This window comes from Pinus tabuliformis, chromosome 1_1, assembly GCF_031772625.1.
Source record: "Pinus tabuliformis cultivar Carrire ecotype Pingquan chromosome 1_1, CPIR1, whole genome shotgun sequence".
NCBI classification, from domain to species: Eukaryota; Viridiplantae; Streptophyta; class Pinopsida; order Pinales; family Pinaceae; genus Pinus; species Pinus tabuliformis.
Genome location: NC_142297.1, coordinates 391,282,968 through 391,296,929, shown reverse-complemented (window position 1 = coordinate 391,296,929; position 13,962 = coordinate 391,282,968).

Below are 13,962 nucleotides of genomic sequence, written 5' to 3'. Positions count from 1 at the left end.
GGCAAGCCAATTGTGAGTCCTAGAAGGGACAATGTAGCCATGTGTGGAGCACCAACATCCCCCAAGAGGAGAAGGGACTAGGATTTCCCCCAAGGGGAAATCCTTGATTGGTAGATTCCATTTTCTCAACCTAAGACCAACGAGGTAACAGTGACGTTATTCTGATTAAAATAAATTTTATGACGCTTTGACACAACTTGCTTTTTCAATTTTTAAGAGTCGAGAAAAAGCTAAATATGACTCTAGTTGCCTTCAATTTTTAATGAGCCTAAAGTGACAAGTGCTCAAATGGACCTTTTATTTTAGGGAGTCTAGAAAGGAACGCAAGCGACTTCTCTGGAAATCTAGACAGAGGGATTACCAAACCAATCACAAAACTGCAGAATACTTTTTACAGTACGGCAGTCAATCTTCCCGAATGTTGTGTTCAGTGCATTGCGATCGATAGGGTGGCAGACACGACTTCCTAAGGATAAAGGATGTAGCCTATTGTGGTCTCCCAATATATACTCGACGGTACATGGGATCACAAGTCCGTACTAGTACTTGTCATCTCAAAGAGGAGGAATCACCCAACCTACAATGAAAGCGATAGTTACCAGGATTTACGACGCCGAAATACGTCTCTAGCCTAGACTTCTAGATGTTGTGCGTTAGGTTCCAAATCATTTTTATGTTCATTGAGGTTTATTTTACAGTTGATCTTTCTTAAGAATTTTTCCTTTAAGTTTCACCGCATGATTTAGATATACAAGTCCTAAATGTGCAATCTAAGATGATAAACAATCGTTTACTTTCTTTTAGCAATGAAAATCCTAGCTACTACGGAAAGAGAAATGAAATTCTTTCAACATAGAGCAGGGAGCACACACTAGATGCACTTTTCCTAAATCAATTTCATCATGCAGTCTAAATGCAAATGCACATGCATGTATTATTTTTTCAGTTTCCTTAATGTGAGAATGACAAAAGAAAACTAAGTACAGATCTGAACTATCTTCTTTCAAAGCGACAGTACTAACAATTTTCTCTTCAAAAAATGAAAGGAAGGCTAAGATGACACTTTACGATTTCGAATTCAAAAAAATGAAAGGAAGACTAAGATGACACTTTGCGATTTTGAATTCAAAAAACGAAAGGAAGACTAAGACGACACTTTGCAATTTCGAATTTAAAATTGCTTTCGACACTTGAAATACTATTAATTCAAATCAAATACAATGGCAAAAGTGTAATCGACTATCTAAAAGAGGAATGCTTTACGACACTCTTTTTCTTGACTGAAAACGACACTTGTGACACTTTCAAATCAAAAGATGACAGTTTGATTAAGCTACTATTTGCAAAGGAGAACTGTAAATGATGAAAAATACATAAAAAAACATTCACAATTCCTTATCAGTGGACGCTGAATAATGCAAAGGAAGACGGTTTTGACAGTGATATACTAATTATAGATAGCAAAATTACTAAATAAAGCTGAAGACAATGAAGAAAAAACCAAAATCTGGAGGTAGAAACAGTCTTACTCAATCATCACACCTGTAACATAGGGAAACAAGGATGCATCTCACCTGCAACACACGGGAGGTCCAGGGACGAGACTGAGCTTGGTTTTCACTCACAGTTTGCAGCTAAGTTCAGGGATTTAGGCTGAGCTAATGATAATAAGTAAACAAAAAGTATAGGGGCTGATCTAATGAGGTTATTTCAGCTACCACTACGGCACTTAGGATGTTTACAAGTCAGATGTTCAATTCATAAACCAACCCAGAGATTGACTGAAGCAGCGTTGATCTACTTTGCAGTTAAAAATCAATTCAAAGGCTACCTAGCTTAACTTCAGGCTCTGTCTATGGTTTATAAAGAAAACAATAGTAACAAAACAAACAAACTATTCGCTCCACAGTGGAGTTGCCATTTTGTTATCGGGAAAACTAGTGTCTATTCAGAGCTTCTAGTCCCACTAAGACGGGTAGCTATCTTAGAAACAAACAAACTAAAGTTACTTGTGTTTTCCTTTATGAGAGATAAATGAGAGAGAAGCAAAGAGTACCAACCTCAGTCTTTCACTAGTCTCCTTGCTTGTTTCCTCTCCCTCTTGATAGAGCTTTCGCTACTCCTTTCTCACTTGTCCAGCTTCAAAGAACACCTGTGGAGTCAAAGCAGCAAAATACCATCAAAGCATAGACATCTATAACCATAAACAATGTAGGATCAGATGTACATTAACCATATAAATGCATATACAAATAAAAGATTTAGAGATATACAAACATATGGACGAAAACTCCAATAGCTTTATTGATAGAAGTAGTAGAAGAGAGGATTACAACCAAGTTTTCTGATCCAGCATCATCCTCCCAGCATGAAATCCCTCTTCACCTCATACAAAGCAAGATCACCCAACAATACAATGTCTTCAAAGAGAAACCAACAACACTTCCTTGCAAATTACAAAATTCCAGCTTCTGGATCTCTAAGATGAGGGATCCATATATAGATGTTTATAGGAGAGTGAGTCATCTTCTGGGATTTTGATTAGTGTCATTTCACTGATAATTTTTGGTTCCACTTGGAGATTTCATGATCTCTTACTCATCCCTGGGCGAATTCAGAGAGGCAAGTGTCATATGAGCAGTTTCTAGAAGATTATTTGAGTTTCCACCTAGCAAACTGCTTCTGCCATTTGTCTTCTCTCGCTCATCACACCCTACAAAAGGGATTTTTAGTATGCATCATACCCCCCATGTGTAACAGGTGACATGCATCGCACCCTCAGCATGGAGCAGTCGGTATCTTCTAGTTTTGACCAGTTTTGAGCAGCTTTTCAAGGAGAACTTCTGGGAAATGATGTAATAAGTTGACCTTGTTCCTTTAGGGTATGAAACAACACTTTTAGGGGTTTAGAAGGCCTTGGTTTATGGACATATGTTATTGGGGTTGCAGTGCCCAAATATGTCTATAACAAGCCTTTTTTGAGCCCGAAAAGTCATCACTAAAGCCAAGATTACTCCCCTACTCGACCTCCAAGTCATCAAAAACATTGTACCCCTCTACCACACACCTGTCTCCCCTACCAAAGGACAAGGAAAGATTAGCATTTACATTTATAAATAAAAAATATAAAAAAAAGGAGTTCTTTTATATTTATTCATGCACACAATAGTTAGTACTCTCTAGATCATATTTCATGCTTAGATTAGTTAAAACCTCACATGTGTTAAAGTAAGGTTAAAGTAGGTTTCTTTTGCAAGCAAGGTATGTTAGCAAGTAAATAGAGGATTTCATGTTATTTTGCAAGCATTTTTTCAGTCTTTCATTCTTGCAATTAGGCAACATTTCTTTTCTCTCAATTAGGGTAAATTTCCCCTCTCCAGTTGGTAATCAGGCTTATTTTAGTCAATAGAAGGCTGGTTTGAGAAACCCTAGTGGTCTATCACCCCATCTCAACAGTGACAAGAGTAGACCAATTACATCTATTTGTGTATACAACATTGTCACCTCCAAGTTTGTATGAACCCTGGGTTGATGAAGTAAAGTCGGTAGCCCCAGGAGTTGCAGCATCCTTGCTACAATACTGGTTCTCATCACTTTTTGGTGTCGTTGTTGGGGAGGTGTCTAAGTAGATGTGATTTTTTCTTTCTTTCTTCCTTTTCTTATCTCTTTCATTTTGCAATTAGTTCCATTCAAAAAATAGTTTCAATTTAGTTATGTTTTCTTTCAATTCTGCAAGCAGTTTAAAACTCTAAAAAAAACACACTCATTTCATGCCTCGTAGGAATAGGGATAACTTAGGAAAATTTCTGCCCAATACCCCCACCACTTCAAACAACCAACCTTCCCTCTTCTTCGGTGGCTATGAGTTAGAGGACCCCTTAGGCAAACAACCAGATATTTTTGAAGAGCCTATAGGGGAAGGAGAAGAAATCACTCCACCAACTGACACAATGGCTGAAAATAGAAATGAAAGGGGAGATAGAGAAAGAGTAGAGGGTGATTTTCCCATTAGGGAAACTAATGGGAATGCTAAGATAAAAAACAAAGCCCCTCTGCTCTTCCTCGCTTCCATGGCCTAACCTCAGAAGATCCAGATACTTTTTGTTTGAGTTTGTTGTCATATGCAGAACTTATGATTACACCTCTAATGATCAGAAGTTGAAATTATTCTCATCCACTCCCAAGGATGTAGCCCTACACTGGTTCATGGGTTTACCTGGGGATAGTATAACCACTTGGGCTCAGATGAAACAAGCTTTCAACAACAAGTATAGGGACTACTACATGTCCAAATATACCAAAGAGGAAATTTTTAGAATGACCTTGGGACATGATGAATCCTTAGAGGATTATGAGGAAAGATTCCAACTCAACTACAAAAGGGCCAGGTGCACCCTTGATCCTGAATCACTTAAGTTAGTCCTTCTCAGGGGGATCAGGGAAGATCTCCTAGAAACCCTAAACTTGTTGTCAGGAGGGGACATCTACCAGTTACCCTATGATGATATCAAGATAGTTTTCAAGAATCATTCTAGGGAAGCTAGAAAGAAGGGTAGGGCTAGTCAAGCAGTGGCCAGTTCATCCTCTTCCAATACATCCATAAAAGGTGAAATTGGGAACATGTTTGAAGACTTTAAGAGTGAAATTTTGCAAACCCTTACTCTGCAAATGGACACTATGCAGATAAAAAGGAAGGAGGAAGCAAAGAGAGCATTAACTATCTTCTTCCCTAGATACACAAGGAGGCACCCTAGGAATGAATGTCCATTGAACCTTATAGAAATATGCTCGGTCTGTGAGGAAAAACACTCCACAAACAAGTGCCCTTCTCTGCCTAGATTAAAATTTGTGTATCAGGGAACTGAAGGGGTGACTGAACAACTCTGCTACATAAATCAAAGGAGGCCTCATGGACCTCGACCATACCAATAGGGCATGCAACGATCATCATATTCATATTACAAACCTAATAAAAACACATCCATTCCCCCTTGGTTCCCCCTATTGTTCCTTCCTGGTCTACACCTTCTCCCTGGTCTTTTGCACCTCAATACCATTCCCAATCAGCCAACCAACCATTTCAGCCATATACTCCTCCACAACCTCAGTGGAATGCACCACCCCAGGGGTGGAGGCACCCATACAACCAAGATCCAGCTCTATTGACTTCACCTCCATCTCCAGCCCAGATCCTACACTCTGCTCTACTTAAACAACCTCAGATGCTTGCCCAACCAAACCCGAACCGAAAGCACTGACAAACACAACAGGTCTACAGTGGAGAAACATCCTATCCTGCCTATTTTGTGGAAACCCATGAAATTAACTTTCATTTTGGGAAATTTCTTCCAGATAACCAACCTCCATATCCACCTAGGGAGCATGACGAGGAAAGAGAGGAAAGTGTACCTAGAGTGAATCCACCCCCATTTCCTGAAAGTTTAACCCATCTAGTCCAGCACACCCCAGAAGAGACTGAACTTCTGGGTGAGTTGAAAAATCTGTGTGTCAAAATACTACTTCTCCAAGCTATCAAAGATGTCCCCATCTACAACAAGCTGATCAAGGAGAAGTGTTTCAAACATCCAGTAAGGCAAAAGAAAGACACCCTTACCATTAATTTCATTGGATAGTTGTCCGACTTAATGTTGGGGTGGGTAATTTTCCCAAAGTATCTAGATCCTATGAGTCCTGTAGTAGATGTACACATCGATGGCACCATTGTTCCCCATACCTTGATTGATCTTGGGGTTGTCATCAATGTGATGACTAAGGACACTATGCTCAAGATGAATCTCCAAGTATCATTAAGGAAGACCATGAAAGTCTTGCAGCTTGCAGACTGATCCACAGTAGCTCATGAGGGAAATGTTGAGGATGTGATGGTATCCATTGATTCCTAGGAATACCCTGCTGACTTCTTAGTTCTCCAGCCTAATACCAAACTCAATGGTTATCCTCTCATCCTGGGGAGGCATTGATTAGTCACTGTCGATGCCTACATAAGCTGCAGGGTTGGAAATATGATAATAAAAAATGGGCATATGTCCAAACAATTGGTCTTGTACCCTCTTGCTCAACCATCCCTAGAGCATGAATTACCTTTATGGTTAGAAGAGGAGGAAGAAGATTAATTATACTCTTCCCAAATCTATACTTTAGAAACTACCATAGGAGGGGGACATCCTGATGAAGATGACCTAACTGAACACATCCTTCAAAATCAATCTCCCAACACCATGTCTCTAGAGGAAGTAGTAAAGGAAGCCAAAGATGACCCTTAGATTGATTTATGCTCAGGTAACTCAAACTATACTCATGTCAAGATGATAGAATTCGGCCCTAAAAGAGCATTGAAAATCAACCCCTATCTCTCTGTACACCAAGAAGAGGAGTTATGTAACATGCTAAGAGAGTATTTGGATTCCTTTTTTTGGAATTACAAAGAAATGAATGGAGTGCACCTTTCAGCGTGTACCCACCACATTTACATCAAGGAAGGTTGCAAGCCAGTGTGCCAACCCCAAAGGAGAATGAATCTAACCCTCAAGGATATAGTCAAAGAGGAATTGTAGAAGTTGTTGGATGCAGGATTCATTTACCCCATCTCGGACAGTGAGTGGGTGTCTCCTCTATTTCTAGTTCCAAAGAAAAATGGAAAGTGAAGGATCTATGTGGATTAAAGAGAGCTAAACAAAGCCATAAAGAAGGACCATTTCCCTCTACCTTTCACTGACCAAGTATTATATGGTCTGGAAGGAAATAAGTTCTTCTCTTTCTTGGATGAGCACCAGTATTACAGGATGCAGTAGAAATTTATATGGATGATTTCACCCCCTATGGGTGTGATTTCCAAGAGGCTCTCTCTAACCTGGGAAAGGTGTTAAAAAAATGCATTGAAATGAACTTATCCCTTAGTCATGAAAAATGTGAATTCTTAATGACTACAAGGATTGTTCTAGGTCACTCAATATCCTAGGAAGGATTGCAAGTATACCAAAATAAAATAGCCATCATAAAAACGGTCCCTACTCCACAGAAGCAGAGGAATGTCAAAATTTTCTTAGGGTTGGTTGAATATTATAGGATATTTATAAAATATTTCAACAAGGTAGCCTTGCCCTTATTTGGATTATTGGCCAAAGACTGAATTTTTATGATCAGAAAGCTGCCAAGAGGCCCTAGAAACCCTAAAGGACAAGTTGACTATTGCACTTATTCTCCGTGGCCCAAATTGGGCTCTTCTTTTCACATTCATGTTGATGCCTCTCACAAAGTCAAGTTAAACTACACAGTTACTGAAAAAAGATCCTAGTTGTTGTTCATTCGTTGAATAAATTTAGGCATTTCATTACTGGTTACCAAACATTTGTACATACCGACCATGCTACAATTAAATATTTGATGAATAAACCTGATGTAAATGCTCAAATTATTATATGATTACTTTTATTACAACAATTTGATCTAACTATTATTGATAAGCCTAGCAAAGAGAATGCAGTTGCAGATTTTTTATCCAGATTGACTTTGCCTGCAGGTGAGGAAGGAATAGTTGATGATCAGCTACCAGATGAAAATTTATTCACCATTTCAGTTCTCTCTCCATGATTTGTTGACATATCAAATGAATTTGTATTTGCATAGTTCCCTCCAAATTTTTCCTCCAAGGAAAAGAGAAGAATCATAAGAAAAAGCGCCCCATTCACTTGGATTGGGGACAATCTCTTCAAGATGGGTCCATATCAAATTCTAAGAAGATGTGTCAGGGAGGAGGAAGTTTTTGACATCCTTTTGGCCTGTCATGATGGGCCTTGTGGAGGTCACTTTGCAGCCAAAAGAATAACATTCAAGGTACTACAAGCTAGCTATTACTAGCCCACTCTCCACCAAGATGTAAAAAGGTATACCAGCCAGTGTGATCGATGCCAAAGGATGTGAAAACCTACCCTCGGGGATGAAATGCCTCTGCAACCTCAAGTGACTTTTGAGTGATTTGACAAGTGGGGCATGGATTTTATCGGGCCCATTGACCCTCCATCCAGACAAAAGAAGTACATCATTGTGAACACCGACTACTTAACAAAGTGGGTTGAAGCCAAAGCTGTCAAGGTAGCCATAGAAGAAAAAGTGGTTGAATTCTTGAGGGAGAATGTGTTTTATAAGTTTGGATACCATAGAGAGTTGGTCACTGATCAAGGCAGTCAATTTACATCCCACGTGATTGAGAATCTGTTAAGCCAGCATAAGATCAAGCACAGAAAGTCCACTCCTTACCACCCATAGGCTAATGGGCAAGTGGAAGTCACCAACCGAGCATTGGAAAGCATTCTAACCAAAGTGATTAGCAGCAGTAGAAAGGATTGGGTAGACAGATTGGTGGAGGCCACATGGGCCTACAACACTACTTGGAAGACCACCACTAGCTTCACTCGTTATTAGTTTGTCTATGGGAAGAAATCCCTGTTGTCCATTGAATTTGAATACAACACCTTAAGGATGGCAGCACAATTGGATCTAAATGTCACAAGGGAACAACAAGAAAGATTTCTCTAGCTGAATGGGTTGGATGAATTTAGGATGCAGGCCCTCCTGCACACAAAAGTAACTCAAGTACAAAGGAAAATCTGGCATTATAGAAATATCAAGGACAAACTGTTTTAAGAAGGCGATTGGGATTTGCTGTATGACTTTCGATACAAATATTTCAAGGGCAAGCTAATGACCAAATGGTTGGGACCATATGTGATAGAAAAGTCCCATGATAATAGAGCTGTTAAAATAAGAACCATCGATGCAGAACGTATCCCTTTCCTTGTCAATGGGTACAGGTTAAAAGTCTACAAAAATCCCTTATCAAAGTAGGAATTCATCAGTAACATTAGCAAGGCAGTGATGGTGATTGAAGGAGTCTCAGCTTCCACCTCACCAGGTTCCTAGAAAGAAAATAAAAATAAAAATAAATATACCCAGGTGAAAACCTCCATGAGGCACCTGAGTGAAAACCTCTTTTGAGGCACCCAGGGCAGGCAACAAGGATGAAAAATGCCTTGGAGGCAGCCTAGTTGTCTTTCAAAAAAAGGGAAAAGAAAACCACACCTACCACTCATAACAATTATGGTTTTGCAGGTTTGCAAGAAGATGATGAGCACAAGATACAGAGGACAGCAGGCCCTACAACACACTATGTTTTCCTTCATCCATTTCATCTCCTCCATAATCCCCATGTTCTTCCATCCATACTCAACTCCAAATTCCAATTCCAAGAAATTTTTTGTTTTCTACAGGATTTCCTGTAATTACTACAGGAGTTTCCTGTAGGTATTACAAGAGGTCTTTAAAAAGTACAGGAAGGTCATTCCAATGGAAAAATGGTGACACAAGCCTGTTTTGGAATATGAAAAGAGTCATTGACTTCACCACACTTCAGCCAACACCCTTCATGACCATGTCACCCTTGTGTCTGTCAAAAAAAAAAAAATCAAGTTAGAAAATATGAAAAAAAAATAAAAAGAAGAAAAGAACATCAAAAAGGGGCATGCCAACAAAAACCTACCTCACCTGCCACTCCATAACCACATATTCCACCCATTCCAATACCCATTCAACTTCAAATAATAGGAAAAGATGTGGAAATTCAAGAAAAATGTAGCTACAGGACATATTGTAGACATCCTATAGGAAATCCTGTAGTAGCTTATTCCACACAAAAAATACCACAACAACTCCAACCCACTTTCAGCACAAGGACTACAAGAATAAGGAAGCTCCTCCAGATCTCAGTAGCAACAAAAGCCAACACCTATACATCATCAAAGGAACAAACCATCAACAAAAGAATAAAAAATAGTTGAGAATATGCAACTAGGTCAAGAACAACAAATTGACACCACTTTCCAGCATGCATCAGAAAGGCAAAGGACCAACAGGTATGTCATCTCACCAATACTCCCTCATAGGTACAAATATGATTAAACTGTAGGAATATGTGGGAAGTTGATTTTATAAGCAAAGGTGGCCAGTTAACATGGCCACCCTCAATCCGATAACGAGAAGTAAAAGGGTTAGTCAACTGCACACGTGTGTTGGAATATAATCCTAACATCTACATTTATTTTTTAGCTTAAGTATCCTTGACTTAGCCACATGCACTAAAATCATGTTCACACTTGGTTTTTGGTAAACTAGCCTAGTGGACCAACTTTCTGTAGAAATTCCCACTGTAGATCAACAGATTATGCAATATACTAAAGCAAAATACAATACCTACTCCTACAACAAGCTTTGTGGAATCTTAATCGAATATGAGCAAGATCAATGAGAACACATATAACTGAGAATGAGAAATCAATCACACATAACACAAAAGAAATAACCTGGGGAAAGCCTCAGCCTAAAACCCCAATCTCTGTATTATCATACAAGTGGAAATCTTGTTCAAGTTACAAAAAGAATCAGCTCTCAAGCTATCCTTCTCTCTCTGCAATCAAATAATGCTACTCATAGATAGTCAAAGGCTCTCACAACCTTCTCCTCTGCCCTCCAAGCCTCCTATTTCTTTGCGCAGTTTTTCCTGGGGTCCAGTGCTTCCACTTGTCTAAATTCCCACCTCACACTGCTCACTTGGCTCATAAATAACTGCACAAACCTGAAGGAGATAATTCCTTATACATGGATGAGTTTCCTATATAGTAAAAATCCTCCAATTGATAGTACATTGTCCCTTCCTCTGTTCTCAACTGGGTCTTTGACTGAACTGACCTGCATGAGTTATTTATGAGAGAATATTCAGTTATCTGAAGTGCAGTAGTTACATGCATGCACGCATTAACTAAATAGACTCACAATTAATTCAACAAACTGTTTGGACTAATCTAACTAGACTTAACTCAATTAACTGAGCTAACTAATTACAACTCATCTTTATTTCTTTAACTCATGGATAAATGCCTCAATTAATGGAGAAACTGTTGCATGTCCCCACATAGACTTCATGTTTGATTTTCCTTAACTAATTAACTCAAGATGAATTAATTAATTAATTTACAAACAACTATTAAGATAAAATTCGAATTTTACTTCTCAATTTTAGTTCAGGGACTAACTAAAATTGGAATCTATCCTGAAATGCTATTTATCACAATGTTATTTTTAGCACTTCCATTTTTCATTCCTTTTTGCTATGTCCAACACTGGTACCCAAACTGCTATTTTTAGCACTTCTATTTTTAACATTTCTTGTTGCCATTGTCAACACTCCCTCTCAACAAGAAAGGCATTCAACTCGAACCCAATCCTGAACCTTTGGAATTTTCTACATGCAACACTTCTCCCAAGTGTTGTTGCTCCAGCAACTCTAGAATCAAAAAATATCTCCTAAATGACCTCCCTGTTGGGCTAGAAACATCCTCTAATGTTGAAGCTTCCTCTGCCGCTAACAAGTTCTCCCTCTGTGACCCTTGAGTTGATGAAACACTCCATGCATCTTGCACCATTGCATACCTCTCTATGCCATCCTGCACTGGTGAAACACTCTTGTGCCTCTCACATTGTTGCAACCTGCTAGCTCTGCACTGTCTTGGGAATCCTGAACCATAGCTCTCTCTGCCGCTCCATCTGCATTTGCCTCTATCCACTCATCTAATCCTGCTACTCCTCATCGGGGCTCCTGTATCAAGGTCTAATCAAAGATATTGGGTACCTCAATGATCCTGCCCCTCTTCCAGCCTTCTTGGGACTGACACTCCACATCGCCCCACCTCCGACTTGGAGAATATGGATGCATGTGACCCCTCTGCCCACTTGGCTCAAAATTTCCCCCTACTGGAGGTCTCTACTTCAGTGGATGTCTCCACTCAATCTCCTCTCAGCTTCTCTAGTTGTGGTTGCTCCACAACCTCCTGACACTGCTTCACTAATTCTGGCTTATCCACAATTGTCTGCGACTTCTTCTGGCACTGCATGTTGAGAGGAAATTTACTCTCCCTCTCAACCACCAAGTATCTAACCTTTGCCTTACTCTTCAAGGCTTTACATTCATCTTGTACCTCCAGTGCATACAGGTTCTTGGCTAGGGCACCAATATGTTTCATCTTTCCCGCCGTCATGAAATGTTCTTGAAAAAAGAGCTGATTTTAAATCAGCGATATCTCCCTCATCCGAACCGCAATTCAACCGATTTTTTCTTTGAAGTTGGGTATTTTTCCACAAGAAATCCAGATATGCTATTTTTTTCTAAAAATTTTGCACAAAAATTTTCAGATCTTCTCTGAAAACTTGCAGCCCAAATTTTTTCTCGTTGAATTCTCTTCTCCGTATACTGTTCACTGCTCCAATAAACTTGGCTTTGATACCATGTAGAAATTTCTCTATGGATCAGCTACCTCTGATACCATGGAGAAATTTCTACATGGTATCAGAGCCAAGTTTATCAGAGCAGTGAAAAGTATACGAAGAAGAGAATTCCCACTGTAGATCAACAGATTATGCAATATACTAAAGCAAAATACAAGATCTACTTCTACAACAAACTTGCGGAAGCTTAATCGAATATGAGAAAGATCAAATAGAACACATATAAATGAGAATGAGAAATCAATCACACATGAACATATAAGAATACTCTGGGGAAATCCTCAGCTGAAAACCATGATCTCTGTACTATCATACAAGTGGAAATATGTCTGGATTTCGCAAAGCATTAGCTCACAAGCTGTCCTTCTCTCAGTACGATCCCTCTGTTGCCCATAGACAGTCAAAGGCTTCTCACAAACCTTCTCCTTTTCGCTCCAATCCTCCTATTTCCTTGCACATTTTTTCCTGGGGTCCAGTGCTTCCACTTGTGTGAATTCCCACCTCACACTTCTCACTTGGCTCAAAAATAACTGCACAAACCTGAAGGAGATAATTCCCTCTGCATGGATGAGTTTCCTATATAGGAAAAATCCTTCAACTGATAGTACATTGTCCCTTCCTCTAATGTCAATTGGATCTCTGACTGAACTGACATGCATGAGTTATCTATGAGAGAATATTCAGTTATCTGAAGTGTAGTAGTTACATGCATGGATGCATTAACTAACTGAACTCACAATTAATTCATCAAACTGTTTGAACTAATCTAACTGGACTTAACTCAGTTAACTGAGCTAACTAAATACAACTCAAATTACAACTCATCCTTATCTCTTTAACTGATGGATAAATTCCTTAATTAATGGAGAAACTATTGCATGTCCCCACATAGACTTCATGTTTGATTTTCCTTAACTAATTAACTCAAAATCAATTAATTAATTAATTTACAAACAACTGTCAAGATAAAATTCGAATTTTACTTCTCAATTTTAGTTAAGGGACTAACTCAAATTGGAATCTATCCCGAAATGTTATTTATAGGAATGCTATTTTTAGCACTTCCATTTTTCATTCCTTGTTGCTATGTCCAACACTAGTACTCGAACTGCGATTTTTAGCACTTCTATTTTTAGCATTTTTTGTTGCCATTTTCAACACTTTCCCTTGTTTGTTGCCTTTAAAGGCTTAATATTATGGAAATATTGGTCCAACCACTTTCCTAAACCATTTAGACATTTAAGTGCATGTTCACACCTAACCACACCTCATCCACTTGAGTTATTTGAGGATTGGCGCCCCACATGAAGATTCCCCCTTAAAACAAGGGATTTGGTCCCTCATACCATTTTAGCATGTTTTAAAGTTGCCTTCCTTGGGAAATGTGCCCCTCTTCATGCTTTCCTCGTGGCTGATAGTTGGCATAGGTTTTCATGAGTCATTGTTGCTATTTTAGGCCTCCCTTTAGCTTTTCTTAGCCTTTTCTAGTTTTATTCTAGTTTTTTCCTAGTTTTCTAGATTCAGCAATTTCTATATAACCACCTCCCTTTGGGATTAGAGGTTTGGCTGCTAATGTATTACTATTGTTAATTAATTTAATACATTGAT